This window comes from Microcebus murinus, chromosome 1, assembly GCF_040939455.1.
Source record: "Microcebus murinus isolate Inina chromosome 1, M.murinus_Inina_mat1.0, whole genome shotgun sequence".
Lineage (NCBI taxonomy): Eukaryota > Metazoa > Chordata > Mammalia > Primates > Cheirogaleidae > Microcebus > Microcebus murinus.
In genome coordinates, this window is record NC_134104.1 from 26,143,521 (window position 1) to 26,158,301 (window position 14,781).

At 33.6% G+C, this 14,781-nt stretch overlaps 1 long non-coding RNA gene and 1 pseudogene across 1 annotated transcript in view; one reads left to right on the forward strand and one right to left on the reverse strand.

Annotated features, from left to right (window-relative positions):
- Nucleotides 1-14,781, reverse strand: part of LOC105883106 (uncharacterized) — a 620,369-nt gene that overhangs the window by 590,196 nt on the left and 15,392 nt on the right. The gene's annotated exons all lie outside the window — the stretch shown is intronic.
- LOC142875190 (uncharacterized) lies at nt 9,561-9,654 on the forward strand (annotated as a pseudogene).

Sequence of the window (14,781 nt, forward strand, 5' to 3'; positions counted from 1 at the left end):
ATATTTACTACACTAAAATTATAATTGCCCTTTTCTACAAATCTTTACCATTTTGCTAAAATTTATCATATTTTAGTTTTTATATTTAGAAATTGCTAGGTACACTAGCTTACATCAAAGCAGCATTAGAAATTCATTTCATAATACTTAAATTATTACAAACCAATTTGACTTTTTAAAAGGAAGCACTGAATTCTTAAATCTTACAATGAGTTATTGAAATATTTACAGATCAACTGATGTGATATCTAATATTTGTTTTTGAATAAATGGCAAGTTAGGGGGATTGAGAGGAATAGAGGTAAAGTCAAACTAGCTATGTATTGATAATTATGGAAACTGGGAGATGAGTATCTGAGTGTTTTTGTATTTTTTTTCTATGTCTCATGTATTCATCACCCATAAAATGGTGGTCTTATTGAAAAAAATTGCACCTCTATTGCATTTATTTAAACTATCTGCTATAGATTGAATGTGCTCCCCCCCTTCAGTTTACATGTTGAAACCCAATCCTTAATGTGAGAGTATTTGGAAGTGGGGCTTCTAAAAGGCGATTAGGTTCTGAGGGTGGAGCCATCACGCCTGGAATTAGTACGCAGAGGGCCCAGAGTAAAAAAGGGCACAGAGAGCTCCTTTTATAACAGTTTTTTACAGGTACCATCTACGAGCCAGGAAATAGGGACCTCACCAGACATCAACTCTGCCAATACCTTGATCTTGGACTTCTAGTCTCCAGAACTGTGAGAAATAAATGTCTCTTGTTTATGAGCAACCAAATTTATGGTATTTTGTTACAGAAATCCAAAGATTAGGCTTCTAATGATAACATTTGTAAACATATGTGGAAAGAGAGAAACAAAGAAAAGAATATCTAAAATGCTAAAGATACTTTGTTTCCTAACACTACAAGAAAGCACTTGCACAAGAAAGTAAGACTAAAGACAAAAAAGGAAAACTAAACAAACATCCAGATCAACAAAAGGAACCCAGAGATCAATAATAAAATTTTAGAAGTATTTGAAACTTTAGAAATTCACTATTCTGGTTCCTTCTGAGGAAACAGCATCCAAAAATTGACTCAAGCATGCCAAAGGCAATTTATACAACCAAAACATTTGTATCCCTAATACTCGGAAATTTTTAAAAAATTAGAAAAAATTAAAAAAAACCCAAATTGTAAAGCTACTTTACCCCTTATAGTCAGTGTTTTGTTTATTGATCAACAAACAGTTATTGAACACGTAAAAGTTTTTTGGTTTTTTTTTTTGAGACAGGGTCTCGCTCTGTCACGCAGGCTGGGGTGCTGTGGCATGATCATAGCTTGTAGCTCACTGCAGCTTCAAATTCTTGGGCTCAAGAGATACTTCCACCTAGCCCTCCAAAGTGCTGAGATTATAGGAGTGAGCCACTGTGCTTGGCCTACTGAGCACATTTTATGTGCCAACCACAACACTAGATGCTGATAATAAGAGGAATAACATCATCCCCTTTTGTGAGTGAGACAGATATCCAAACAAGTAGAGTATATACAGTAAGTAATACAGCAGGGCTGTGAATAAAACTAAGGAAAGAGAGAGAAGAAAAACTTAATTCTTCATGGTAAGACCACAGAAAATTTATGGCAGGATGGAAACTACAACACATGATTTTTTTTATCCTAGTTTGAGGGGAAAAAAAATCCTACTCAAATCAGATTTCAAAAAAATATGTTATCATAAGAATGCAGAGAACAAAATTACAAAAATGACAGGAACACAATTGCAGAAAATATAAGAACATGTAGGAATTTATCAGAGAGCAACTCTAGGACCTCATCCCAAATTCCCTAGAAAGGGAATCTTGTGAGTCATGTTGACAAGTGCTCATCCTCAAACAACTTGTGTGTGTGTGGGGGGGGGCGTTGGTGCTAAGGCCTGGCCCTTGTAGACTGTGGGTGAGGGGTGGTCTCATAGAAATAAGCCCTGACTGGTGACTATCTCTTGGTGAAGGACTCTTTCCAATACTTCCTTGATAAACATATTATAGGAATTAATAAAATCCTAACAAAAAGCTCTTGGAAGCTGCTAAAAATGAAAAATTCTCTGCTAATATTTTTATACCATGTTACAATAAGGTTGTCTTTTGAAACAAGTGATAAAGCACCATAATGTAAGAGAAATATAAAGTTCATTGTTTGCCACAAGGAGGTTGGTGAATACTGTTTGGAAAGTTATACAAAACAAAGACAACAACACAAATAAAATCAACTACCAAACAAAGGGAGAAGGTTTGACTCATTTTAATGACATTTCCTTAATCTTAATTCTTTAGTGTCAATAAAGAATCAGAAATAAGTTATATAACAATACAAATATGTTGTTGTTATACTTAATCTTTCTTATATCTATTGAATTATATGACTATGAATTCAGAAAATACAGTGATTTTCAAAACAGAAAAAAATTTATCAATTTTGCCTATGCACTTATTTTAACAAAATAGAGTTTGTGAGCAAACATGGGTTTATGAAAAGAGGATTTAAAATCAAATGCACTTCATTTTTTTCCCCAGGAGCATTTTGCTTGACACTTTCCTAATACTTCAGATGCTGAAACATATATTCTGAAATAGTTTGCAGCAATAATGAGACCACAGGAGGGATTATGTGTGCAGGAAATAATCTCAGACTGGCAGAGAGGGAATTAGGAAGAATCTCATTTTGGGGAAGAGATAACCCCAAAATATCATTTTGCTGATAATAGTGTGAGAATGAAGTGATTTTGCATATTTTTTTTCATTTATTTGTCATTCTTATTCATTGATTTTGACAAGCATAAGCTGTTGCAAGATAAGCAATTAAGGCAAGACAAACTGTGGCAAAAAAAAAAAAAAGACACTAAAAAATAAGAACACCAATGAAATATTTGAGATAAACCATCATCCAGACATGTCAAGCTACAAAAGGTTCAGAAAGTTGTCCAGGCAAGTCATGAAAGGGAATTCTGGGAATAATAGAAATTTAAGAACTTGATTTACAAAGAAGATTAACTGAACAAATAGAAGATAGTAGAAAAGGGGAAACCCCTTTAATAGTGAATTCAGGATAAAAAGAATTTTATCAGATACAACACAACTTGAATCAAACTAAAAATAATAATAATAATAATGTGAGCTGAAACACAATACCTTTTCTCCAAAAGATATTAGGTCATTCAGTATGAAATGTCCCATTTTCTTAAGTACTAAGTTTGACAGTTGATATCTCTGCATTTCCCTTTGATAATTCTTGTTTTATTTTCATTGTGAAGGTACATTGTCATTCTCTCAAACACATGGTTTTTGGCTTGTGATTATCTTTCAAATTCTTTTTAGAGCAATTTTTGTGAAATCATGGGTAAGTCAAAAATTCATGTTATTTTTGAAAATGAGTTCTGTCATGGAACCAATGCAGCACAGACAGCTCAAAACATCCACAAAGTGTTTGGGAAGGGTGTAACCAATGAACGCGAGCATGTTGATGGTTTCAGAAGTTCTGTTCTGGTGATTTTAATCTTGAAAATGAGCCACGTGGGCGACCTAAGACTAAGGTGGATAATGATGAGCTAAAAGCTACAGTGGAATGAAACCCATCTCAACCTACGCATGATTTAGCAGCAAGGTTTGATGTTACTATTCCAACAATATTGGATCATTTAAAACAAATGGGCAAGATAAAGAAGCCGGACAGATGAGTACTGCATGAATTAAATGAGCATCAGAAGAGAAATCGTCTCAAGCTTGCCTTTCTTTGCTGTCATGACATAAAGGCGAACCATTTCTACACTGTATTGTTATGGTATAAAAAATGGATTCTTTTTGATAATCGCAAGCATTGGCACAATGGTTGTATAAAAATGAAGTTCCAAGACACAGTCCCAAACTGTGCTAATAGTGTCTGTTTGGTGGTCCGGCACTGGTATTATCCACTACAGCTTCATGAAACCTGGTCAATCCATTACCGCTATGTTTACTGTAACCAGTTAGATGAAATGATGAAGATACTTGTGATTAAGCAACCAAAATTGGTCAATGGAAACAGTTTAATCCTCTTGCAAGATAACAAATATATAACAGATGAAATCTTGACTTAAAGGAAATTATCCATCTTCAGATCAAAGACATTCATTGTGTTAGGAATAATTTTGGCAAATCAAAAAGAACCTACATAGTCTAATAAAGTAGTAAATTATAAGAATAAATTAAGAATTCTACAGGCTTCTGCTCATTAGTATGACTCACCAGAGGTCTACATTTACCCTGGCTGCTCCCTGGAAACATGGCAGAACAGAAAGATACTCACAAAGTACTGAAGTCAAGTAGGTGCCAGAGAAGACTGAATAGTCTAGAGGTAATTGATGGGGAGAGTGTGATTCCAGAATCTCATTCTCATGCTGATTAACATTTACTCAGTGAAGCAACGGAAATATTCAAATATACAGGAAATTAGAAAATATATATCTTCATCTTTCTCCTTCCATGGGCTGTGGGAGGAAGGTGGAAACTATATGAAGAAATCCGAGAATGAATCCAAATATAGAATTAATTATTTTAGAAGTTGACATAAATAGGCTACAATAATTTGATATATAGAATTGTTAGTTTGGATTTAAAGGCAAGAGTCTAAATAAATTGTCACATCTTTTTAAATTTAGATGAAATTTCTTTAATTTGTAATTGACATATGAATTAAGAATATTTAACAATGCAGTAGTATCATGGTAGATAGGATCAGTGGTAGGATCATGTAGTAGGATCAGTGGGGAATGGTGGGAAAGAAAATGAGCAACTCTGCCTACAGGATGCAGCCATCAGCTTATTTCCAGGGAATTCGATCTTCAAAATCTAATGATAGTGACAGTTGTTCACTGGACCTTTGCAGCAGGTGATAATTTCCTAGGATGTCTATAGCATTTCATAACTTGAGAGTACCTTTGTTGAATGGAAAGGATGATACAGTTCTCCAGGCTCAAGGACCTTTGAGATATCCTGGTCTGAGAACTCAGAGAACTCCATGATTTGTTGAAGAGTGGAAGGGATTTTCTTCCCTCCTGCCCGATATGATGGTTAATTTTATGTATCAGCTTGACTGGACTAAAGAATGCCCAGATAACAGGTAAAACATTATTCTTGGATGTATTTGAGAGTGTTTCTGGAAGAGATTAGCATTAGCATTGAGTAAAAAAGATCTACCCTCACTAATGTGACCAGGGATCATCCAATCTATTGATGACCCAAATAGAACAAAAAGGAAGAGAAACAGTAAATTCTTTCTCTCTCTCTCTCTCTCTTTCAGCTGGGACATTTATTTTCTCCTAACCTCTGACCTCAGAGCTCCTGCTTCTTGGGCCTTCAGACTCTGGGAATTACACCAGCATCCCCTGCTCCCCACCTAGTTCTCAGGCCTTCAAACTGTAGCTGGGATTTACAGCATTAAATATCCTGTTTCTTGGGCTTTTGGACTCAGACTGAATTACACCACTGGCTTTCCTGGTTCTCCAGCTTGCAAACAGCAGATCATGGGACTTCTAGACCTACACAATCACATGAACCAATTCTCATAATAAATCTCTCTACGTATATATCCTGACTAATACACCCTGTGCCTGTCCCATAGTTTTGTTCCCTTTATCAGCTACTTATCATAGATACAGATACCACTCAACAGATAGGACTTATTTCTTATGTCTTATGTTTTATTTCTACTTCACCGTGTCACAGTTTAAAAATATTTACAGTAGCAACTGTAAATATTCATTTTTAAAAAGGAAAAAATTGTGTAGAAATGGTTATAAAATAAAATGTCAACATTAAAATAATTGAATGATATGCCATATAGTATATAAAAGTCCATGTGGTAAAAATAATTTTAGTTAATTAAACTAGGGGGCCAAATCTCAGAGCATATCAACAAAACATTACATTGAAGGGGAGAGGGGAAAATAAGAAAATACAAGTGTGCTGATTGCCCAGAATTCCATAGAGGAAATTAATACTGTTTTACATCGGACATTGATAGGCTGCAAAATGCAAGTTGAAGCGTGTTACTTAGCACTATAGAAATAGCTAGCTTTAGAGCACCACCACCACCAAAGGTTGTGCACCTTCCATTAATAGGTGACACCAATAATCACACATTTGTAGCAAAAGGTTGTGTTCCAGTTGTGCCTGGGTTAGCTACACTCCCACCTCACCATCATGGGCAAGTTAGTTTGGATTTAAAGGCAAGAGTCTAAATAAATTGTCGCATCTCTTTAAATTTAGATGAAATTTATTTAATTTCTTTAATTGACATATGAATTAAGAATATTTAACAATTCAGTAGTATCATGGTAGATAGGATCAGTGGTAGGATCACGTGGTAGGATCAGTGGGGAACGGTGGGCATCTGTGTCTTTAAGACACAGAGGGAACAGTATTTAAATCTCAGATGTGTTTAACTTGACAAAAGCAATAAGAAAATAAAGTAACTTTATAATAAGAACTAACATTGCTCACAAATCAATGTACCTAGGTCAGAGGGATAGTATGTAAAATATTTACTTGTGGCAATAAACCAGGACAGGAAATGACAAGGGCTATTTTCTGACTCCTTGTTTCCATCTTCCCCATGAAAACATGAATATAGAGCTTACCAACAAAAACAAAAACTCTGAAACCCAAGATAATTCAGTTAAAAGGATTTCAAAGAGAGCTTTTCCCAAACTCTTCCCAACCACATCAACATCAACTTTCAAAATAGCAGTTCTTTTCAATTTCCACAGTAAGCTAAAAGAGAAAAAAGCAAGAGCAGAATAAGAGAGTGGAGCACTCAAGCCAAATGACCATCAGGGGAGTGCCTTCTTCCCAGGAAGGAGCCTGACTTAGTAACCCTATTGTGTTCAGTCACTGGCTGGAAGCAGCACACAGGAAGTGTGGCTTCACCACAGGCAAGGCAACAAATTTTGCAGGAGCTAGGGCCCTTAGTCAAGTACATTTTCTATATTGGAGATCTGTGGATCCATGACCACCACAGCATTCTTCTGAAGGCTTTTGGAAATAAGCAAGATTCATTAATAAAAATTTAGGCTGATATTTACAAAAACTCGTCTATTAGAAAATTGTTTAAAGGTAAGAGTTTAAATTGTTTTAAAATAGGAGTCTTTTTCTCTCTCTCTCTCTCATACACTGACATACACTGTTCTGATACTCTATCAACCTCTGAAAAATTAACCCCTGAGGAAGAGAAGAAAGAAGAGTGAAATTCTTTCTATAAATTTACCATACCTAAAAGGATTACACTAATAAAAATATGTAGATTGCTTGCTCTTATCCTAAGGCTATTTGAATCTAAAGGGAAAATGGACCTAATATTTTTCTGGATTTATTTCATATGTTATCTCATACCTTTTATAACATTAGTCTCTATATATATAATTACCTCTATTTTCAGATGTGATGAAACTGAAGCTCCAAAGATTTATAAATTGGCTTAACAAAATCCTTAGGTTTTGAATCTAGGTCTGGCAGCCTTTAAATTTATTCCACTGTGCTGTCTTGAAATCTTCCAAACAATGTTGGACTTAGAAAAATGTTAGCAAGGAAGTAAAAATTTACTCAGCAATATAATATAAATTTCTAAAAGACACATGAGAAGAAAAATTCAGATAATCATTTTGCTATAAACATTCTGAGAGAATAGGAAATGAAATATATAAATATAAACATGATAAGTGAAATATACTATTCAGCAATTCATCAACATGTTATTTATCCTAGAATCTTTATTAATTTCTATAAAAGGAAAAAAATAAAATATTCACATGATAAAAATATTAAGAGCTTGAACTGATATGTGTGCAATGACTTGCCACTAACTACCCAGAGTTAGGCCCAGAGCACAGCCCTCCATAAGACTGCCCTCACTTCAGACAACCAGGCACAAGCTTGGAAGTTCCCAGGCTGCCCTCACTTCTGACAGATCCATTAAATATTCAGGGGTTCCTACTGCCCCCTCATGCTCAATAATTTGCTAGACTGACTCACAGAGTTTAAGAAAATGCTATACTTATAATTACAGTTTTATTACAGCAAAAAGAATATAAATCAGGATCGGCAAAAAGAGGTTTATAAGATGAAGCCTGAGAAAGTCCCAAACATAAAGCTTCTGGTGTCCTATACCTATGGACTCAGGACATATCACCCTCTCAACACACTGATGTGTGACAATACACATAGAGTACTGTTAACCAGGGAAACTCATAGTGCTTCAGTGTCCAGAATCTTTGTTGGGGTTTCATTATATAGGCAAGATTGAGTGAATCCCTGGCCACGAAATTGAAATTAATCTTCAGCTCCTCCTTCTTTCCCTGGAAGTCAGACTAATACCACATGGTTCAAAACCCCAATACTTTAATCACAGGGTCAGATTTTTAGGTCAGCCAGCACCATCCCGAATCATCTTGTTAGTACGAACTATCCAGCACCATAAGTCATTTCATTAGCAAAAACTATCATAACCTACCATGAATAACAAAGACACTACTATCACTTGGGAAATTCTAAGGTTTTAGAGGATAACTCCCAAGAACTGGGGACATAAAATAGTCAAATTATTTATTATACAATAATATATAAAATATTTAATTGGTTCCTGGCATATATTATTGTCATTGTCATCCTTATTTACAGGATACTAATTTGAAGGAGAGTTGAAAACAAGTCCAGGATTTATCCTTTAGCTTGAGGAGCAGCTGAGGGTTTGGCCATTGTTAAAATCTTTCTTGCACATTAACTGAAGGAATCATAGGAGCACACTAGACCTTAGATTAGTGATGAGAATTCATCTGAGGTTACCATATTCCAGAACATACATTTGCACCTCACTGTTAATATTGTTTATTGAGTAATAAGTAATATTCTGAATGAGATTCTACTGTACTGGAGAATAAGGGCCAGTTATCCAGCCATGTACTAGGAAAAATAGACCCATACATCAAAAAACAGAAAATGTTTTTAATTAAAATATGCTTAGATAATAGTTTTGTAAATTTAGAAAAAAATCTATTTAGACTATTCAGACAATAACATGCCCTCCCTAAATGCACTCTAAAAGCATAATATATTTTTATAAAAAGCATTAATAATATCCAGAATGCCTCAAATGGAATAAACTGGATGTTCAGCCCATCGTGGAGCAGTACAAAGGGGTAACCAATAGCCTTTGAGCTGTCTGGGAAAAAAAAGGTATCTATCCCCACAAAGAAACAAATGAGACTATATAAAATTTTGAAATTTATAAATTTTAGCAATAAATAAAACTTCAAAAAAGCTAAAAAGAAAACAACAAATGTAACAGGAAAAAGATTACAATTTAATTATAACTATTGTTTTACAAATTAAACTCAGGATTCAAATGGGCAAACCCATGAGCAAACAATTCATTAAATAAAGAGTATTATTTTAGTAAGCAAGCATTAAAATGTTTAACCTCAATTGTATCTCAAATGCAAACTGTAAATTCAGTCATATAATTGCTTTACTGTAGGAGTAAAACTAAATGATTCATTCTTTGGCAGAAAATATCTTAAAATTGGCACAATCCAGAGAAAATAAACATGTAAGGATGACACAGAAAATCATGAAGCATTTCATTTTTTAAAAAAAAGAGCACTAAGAAAAGGGAACTCAAGTTTCAGTTAATTAAAAAAAATGCTAAAATCATAAGAAAGTAATTCACCAAAACATGAAGTAATTTGGCAGTTGTAACAACTGCAAAAAGGTTTTCCATTATTGATTCAAATCAATGCAACAAACATTTACCATTTATAATACTTAGTACATGTTAGGCATTTTTCTAGTGTTACAGAAAATTAAATAAATAAAATAGTAATGAATACACTCTCCTGTCTCTCCAGGTGCTTATGAACTGCTGTGAGCCTGGAATTGGAACAGCAAAAACAAAATAAATAAATAAATTTTAGTTAAATGTAATATATAATGTTGGAGTATAATAAAACTGATATACACAGTATATTATAAGATAAATTATTTAAAACCTTGTTTTGAAAATAGTTTGGCATTTCCTATAATGAGGCTTAAATATTTCAGAACCTTCTATTCAGTAATTCTATTTCTGAAAATTTAGTCCAAGGAAATACATTCAAAAGAAAAAAAATCATAATGATTTAATATTTTTATTGCAAGATTATTTGGGCATTAGAAAACTAGAGCTATGTCTTAAAAACTAATTACATTTACTGATAATTAGAAAGACCAACAAGAATATTTAAGATGTATTTAGAGAAAAATTGAGATGCATAATTTTAGTATTCTGACAAATATATTTTAAAAGTATCTATCTGCAAAAAAAATGTGGGAGGAAATAGCATAGTTGAAATAGCACATGCTAGGATTCAGAGTGGTTTTCATTTATATTCAACATTTTACTGCTTGCCAAAAAAATAGACTTCCCCTGGGCAAACATTCTCTGGAGCTATTTAATGCTATTCGATTCTTTAATAATTAAGACAATGTAAACAAAGGAGTTTTAGACTCTTCACTAATACAAATTTTAGAACCCCAGATTCCCACTGCTCCTTTTTTCCAGGGAATCTCTTAGATTTATTTCTTAAGCAGTTAACCAGTTAACCGGTGTGCAACTGGGTAGCAGAGAAGATAGTTAATAGAGGGGAGTGGGGCCTCCAGGGCTTTAGCCCCATGTTTAGTTCCTTTAAACTTGACTCCTGACTCTGAATCCTTCCATACCTGGCCCTAATTGGAGGGCTTAATTTCCCCACTATTACACAATCAGAGGTAAGGTAGTTTTGTCCAGTTGTGTGGGGAAAAGGAAAAGGAGGAAGTAGAACACCATATTAGATATGTACATAGGAGAGAAAGGATAAAAATTTATATATAGTTAAAAAAGTATTAATTTTAAAAATTACTCTGAATAATCTGAAAATAACATTGACTGTACTATGGCCAGAAATAGACTCTTGACCCAATTCTGATTATTCATTCCAAGAGTGGACATAGTCCTTTCCTTAACCTCTCCCCTCCACCCTGTAGCTCAGCCAAGTGAAATTCCAAAAAAAAAACCTCAACAGATCCCAGTATATTTCTCAAAGTTCTATATGCTCCACCTTCAATAGCTCACATTAGGCACATTTAGTGCAATCTAAATTTCCCTCATTTATTAGGAAATACTAAACAAAGTAGGAAAAGCATTTTTCTACTTTTTCGAGGAACAAATGAAATTAAAACTCAACTCAATTTATATTACTAAACTAGCATTTAATATCCTGCTTGTGAATTTACATGATCTTCCATTTTTCCAACACAAAGGCTAATAAATTACTTAACTTCGTATAATTAAAGGGTCCATCTTGTTGTTTTAAGTCATACAGTCTCAGAACACAAAGAAAACCAACTTCATGACAGAAGTGAGCAGAAAGCGTTTGATGGGCTAGAAGTGTAAAGCATCATTCCAGATTGAGGTGACTGAGGAAAAAGGGCTTAGAGGCCTACTTTATTGTTTCAGAATGATTTGAGGCTTAATGTGCCCAGAGAGATGCAGCAGGGGTTGCTGCTGGAAACTCAGGTTGGTAGCTGGCCACAGAAGGTACTGCGTATTAACCTGAAGTGTCTGCACTGGATAGGACCAGTGGTCAGTCTCGACTTCCCTTTCATTGCTCACCCAGAGTTTAGGGCTGGGCCTGTCAGGCCTGGGAGCAGTCCTGACCGAGCCAGGACTGGTTCAGGCACTGGGCATATGCCAGACTGTGTACGACATTTCCTGGACTATAGAAATCAGATTTAGAACATGCATGTGATGCAGTCTGGAACAAGATGCAAGATGTAAGAGTTTCCTGTGGACTTATGGAAATGAGGTTTAACTGCTCTTGAGAGAGAGCCACACTGGAATATACTCTTTGTTTGCTCGTCATGGTTTGAGGATGATAACCTGGGACTGCTTCAACCATTTTGCCTCCAATGGGGAACTCTATTGCCGAAGAACAAAGTCTATGTGGACAAGAGTAGAACCAAAGGGGCTAAAGAGAAACAGCTAGAAACACTGGCTTAAGCTTTCCCTGAATACCTTCCTGTCTCGGGACTTCCAGGTACAAGAGCCAATAAGCAGAGTAATGTTAAAAACATGAAACGACCTGTATATTGTGATATATATGTACATATAAGCCAATATATAATATACTACTCATATATTTATAAATATATTATGAAACTGCTTATTGATATATGCTATAACTTATAAATATGACTCACTGTACATATCACTCAAATCATTCTAACTTCCAAATTACTTTTTGATTTTTAGAAAATGTTGTCATGATCTTTTCTTTGATGTGACTGCCTCTAGCTAAATGATGTCTCTGAGTCATGATTGATGTAAGAAACTTTATCAACTCCTTCCAAAACTTTCCCCCAAAATTGTTGGTTATTATGTGACATGGTCTAAATAGGTAGAGAGTTTTTCCTCACACACAAAATTTTACTGAATCCTCTCTACATGTCTGCTAAACTAACCAAAATTATATTCAAAATGTTTCTATTAATAGCTTATAATACTCTGTGAGTTCTGCATTTTAAATGCATCTACTAATAATTAATGAAAATTATTTATTGGAATATCATATTTAATTATTTAGCCTAATTTTGTTTTTTTATGCATCTTAAAATGATAAATCTACTTCATATTACTTGAAAAAATCAGGATTCAATAAATTGAAAGAACAAAATTTATTAAATGTTTCACTTGTGATATCAGTTTTATATAATTTATCAGTGGATATAATAGTCTTTTCATTAAAATTAGTTTGCTTCAAATATTATGTCATATGCCTTTATTTCTACATCTTCTCATTCCCAGTTTTCTTTAGTTTTATACACTTAATCATTTTTATCATGCATTAAATTACTCTGCCAGCTTTAATAAAACAGCTTTTCATGTAAAGCTAAAGTAGTGAAAACTATAAGACTATCATAATTCAAACCTGAATCTTTAAAAAACAAACTCACTTTCCAAGTTCTTAATTATTCCCATTTCATAATTTCTATTATAGTAAATACTCAACATGATAGGATTTCCAAACTATGTTTGCTGCTCTAGGGGAAAAGGCAAAAATACAGGTAAAAATACTCTTCTAATTTTCACTATGTCAATTCCCAACCAGTTTGTAGATCACTTAATTCTCTTTAATGTTTATCTAATATGTGATAATAAGCATAAATTCTATCGAGAAAGGAATTTAATATTTTGCTTTATTTATCTTCTATTGCTTTATTCAGAAATAACTGAATATGATAGGGTAGTGTCAAATTAAAACAGTAAGTCATTTTTGGCTTAAACTCTAGACTTTGTCCTTCATCTTACATTAACACAACTATATGGAAATATATCATAAGATTTTAATGCAAATATTTACCAATTACGTTATAATTCTTGAGTACCAACAATAAAACTAATATGTTATTTCAGATGCAAAATCTGTTAGTTCCATATCTTCAGCCTGGAATTTTACATGTTAATTAATAATGACTTTTATGTGCAATAATTGAAGCTTCATCTATAATTAAAGTTCTGTCTTGATAGGTACATTTTTCCAAAAAAGTAAGAAAGTTTTCCAGAAATGTTTCCAAAAGTACATGTTTCCCACAAATGAGTCATAGATCTAGACTGTTATTACTATTATTTTGATAATGTGCTATTAATATTTTATATCTAGAAGTAACTGACTATTTGTAACATGAAATACATTTCTGGTAGTAATTTCTAAATGTTTTTATATACTTTATTGATATTTTTTAAAAAATATTTTGGAAGTTTATATTATCTTAAATGTTTTATTATGTAAAACTGATTTATGTGATATTATATGAAATTAAACAGATAACTGAGGATATCCCCTTGTTTTTTTATTTAGAGACAGAGTCTCACTATGTTGTCCAGGCTGAGTACAATGTCTATTAACATGTGTGATCATAGCACACTGCAGCCTTGAATTCCTGGATGCAAGCAATCCTCCTACTTCAGCCTCCAAAGTAGCTGGGACTACAGGCACACACCATCATGCCAGGCCAATTTCCCCCCTTTGATTCTTATAAATTTTCTTTATTTGAACTATGAGCTTTAATGGAACATGATCAATATTCTGGTGAAATAGATGTATTAAGCACTTTCACTTTTTATTGACAAAGTTTTAGCAAATTTTAACGCTCAAAAACTATGATAAGCTACATACAAATTTGATGAAATAAGTTGCTTTTCATTCAAGAAAGGTAAATTATTTGTTTTATTTTATATTATTTCTTGAATATTATCAAAATACATTCCATATTCTGATTTCTACTCAGCATCAGAAGAGAATCCAGGAGATGGTCTATTATTTTATTTCATTATATTTTTACTGTGCTCCCACAAATTCTAAAGATTCATGTTTATAACATAGGCATCTGTCACTATCCAAACTCAATTATCCCAATAAATTCCTAAAATAGAAGTAAGTGTATTTCTAAACAATGGTAATTAATTAACTAGAGGACAATTAAAAATGCAGATTCTTCTAAAACATAGAATACTTTTTAGAGAATGCACAAGCTGCCTACCATGACATAGTTCCAGCCAGGGGTAAAACAGCAAATGTTTCAAATCTCATTGCAAGAAGAAGACTATTTATCGATAGATAATACTGAGATAGGAAACAAGCAGGCCTTGCTCAATAAGGATTCATAAGACCCAACCAAGGTCTCTGATAAAACAGAAGATGG